We start from the raw sequence: 2,936 nt of genomic DNA on the forward strand, positions 1-2,936 counted from the left end.
CACCATTTATGCCAAGAATCAACGGCCTTTCAAAAGTGGTATGTCAAAGGCAGAGAGAAAGTGTGTGCGGGGTTTCTGTGGAAATGTGAGTAATAGCAAATTCAAGCCAAATTCAAGCCAAATCTCACTCTTGGCCCCACCTCCCAGTCGGAAGCAATTAAAAATAACAGCACAAAACAGAAAAATAAGCTTAAGAAAAAAATGTGCACATCTTGGGGGGAAAAAAAGCAAACAAGCCCTATAAGCCCCACACTCAAGTTCAATGAACAAGTATTACAACATCAAAGGAGAATGCAAGCCAGCCAGAACCCAGATGGCGGGAAACCCAAGACCAGTTCAAGACTCTCAGGCAAGTGCAACGGAACGTACACTTATTACTTTAACAGCAAATAAAGAAGAAATAATGAGTGCCAAAAAAAAAAAAAAAGGCACTAAGCTATTAAACTGGGTCTTGTAAATGCTATAGAGGAACAAGACACGTGAAGATGTTAGGAAGAGGAGATCTGGTCCAGAAGCAAAAATGACTAGCACCGTTGAAGCAAAATTAGCCCCCAAAGCCCACATCCAGCTGAAGATTGATCTAGTAACAATCAAAGGGTCAGAGGGGGAAATGCCTAATAATTTAGAATGTATCACAGAAATATAGAAATAACCACTTCAGAATGTTTGTTACAAGAATTCAGTAAGGAACAGTCGTCAGGAAAAGAATTTAAGATATATTCTTGTTAAGTTTTTCAACTTCAAACCAACTAACCAACCATAAAAATTCCCCCATCGCAGAGCAAATACAGAATTCTGCAAATTATCAAGAGTCGAGAAAACCATTGAAATGTTAGGATAAGAATGGGTACCTGTGTTTTGGGAGGAGGAATGTGGGTTGAGGGCGGGGATTGGGGGTTCACACAAGATTAAAAGAAATTGAGTTATGACCCTAAGTACAGTATATGGAAACACTCACTGAGTTTTCACTTCAGAGTAAAGGAAAATAATTTAAGACCCAGAGGAGATGAAATAATTTGTCAACAAAGGCTCACAGCTGTGAATTTCACTTCCAGAAAACAATGAAGATTTGACAACAGTTGAGGGCTAGCTAGAGCTCAAGGTTTATGGAAGACAAAATAGAAAAAATATATATAAAGAAAATTCAAGCGGGAAATTACATTACATCCTGACAGAACTGCAAGATATATATGCATAATTTTGTAAAGGGTTTTATGCTGCCAAGACACGTTACAGACTTGTAACATTTTCATCTCCAGAGGGAAGGAAATTTCAAGTTTTATTTTCTTAGTACTATCCTATTAATAGCAAAATTATAGAAAACAATGAAAAGTTACTTTAAAATCTGATGCTGCTGAAGTGGTAGAAAAATGGACAGAAGAGGGAAGTTTATTATCTGATTAAAAAAAAGACTTGAAGGTGCACTACAGAAAGCATACATTTAAAGAAAGCAAAAATAACAATAAGTAAGATGAACTGCAGGTGGTGGAACATAAAACAAATGCATCGACTATCGCTGATTGTTGGCTGAACTAAAAATTGAAGTTCACATTGTGCTGCTTGGAAGACCCATTTAGACACAAACAGGCACATAAAAAAACACAGACATTTTTAATCATTATTGTGCTAGAAAATAAGGATACAGAGAAAGCATTCAATAAAGTAATTTTCATGAAATAGGTGAAATAATTTTTAACCAGTAAAATGGATTTATGAGAAATGAGGACACTGTGTGATGGTAGATGATATATTAAGTCTCAAAATTTTTGATCTTAGGATCCCTACACATTCTTAAAAAGTATTGAGGCTCTCCATTTTTGCCTAGAGGCATACTTTGGAGATAGTGTAGGTTCAGTTCCAGACCCCCATCATACAGCAAATATCACAATAAAGTGAGTCCAATGAAGTTTTTGGTTTCCCTGTGCATGTGAAAACTATGTTTACACTATACTGTAATCTGTTTAGTGTGAAATAGCATTATGTCTTGAAAATATCTATGCTTTAATTTAAAAAAATACTTTATTGCTAAAAAATGCTAACCATCCTCTGAGTTTTTAGCTAGTTTTCATCTTTTTGCTGGTGGAGGGTCTTCCCTCAATACTGACGGCTACCAAGGGATCAGGGTGGTGGTTGCTGATGGTTGGGTGGCTGTGGCAATTTCTAAAAATAAGACAACAGTAAAGTTTGTCACGTTGATTGACTCCTTTTTTCATGAATGATTTCTCTGCAGTATACAATACTGTCTGATGGCATTTTACCCACAGTAGAACTTCTTTCAAAAATTGGAGTCAAGTCTCTCAAACCCTGCTGCCACTTTATCAACTAAGTTTATGCAGTATTCAAAATCTTCTGTTATTTCAAAAATCTTCACAGCACCTTCAACAGGAATAGATTACTTCTTAGGAAACCACTTTGTTTGCTCTCCCATAACAAGCAACTCCTCGTCCATTAAGTATTCTCCTGAGATTGAAACAATTCACCCATATCTTCAGGCTCCACTGCTAATTCTAGTTCTCTTGCTATTTCCACCACATCTGCAGTTACTTCCTCCACTAAAGTCTTGAACCCCTCAAAGTCATCCCAGAGAGTCAGAATCACCTTCTTCCAAATTCCTGTTAATGTTACTATTTGAACCTCTTTTCATAAATCATGAATGTTTTTAATGGCACTAGAATGATGAGTTCTTTCCAGGAGGCTTTCAATTTACTTTGCCCAGATTCATCAGAGGAATCACTATCTATGGCAGCTATAACTTTATGAAATGTATTTCTTTTTTTTTAAATAAGATTTTATTTATTTATTTGGAGGGGAGAGAGAAAGAGAGACAGAGACAGCATGGGTGGGGGGAGGGGCCAAGGGAGAGGGAGAATCAGGCTCCCTGCTGAGCAGGGAGCCCATTGTAGGGCTTGATTCCAGGACCCTAAGATCATGACCTG

The sequence above is a fragment of the Ursus arctos genome, unplaced genomic scaffold, assembly GCF_023065955.2.
Source record: "Ursus arctos isolate Adak ecotype North America unplaced genomic scaffold, UrsArc2.0 scaffold_2, whole genome shotgun sequence".
Taxonomy (NCBI): Eukaryota; Metazoa; Chordata; class Mammalia; order Carnivora; family Ursidae; genus Ursus; species Ursus arctos.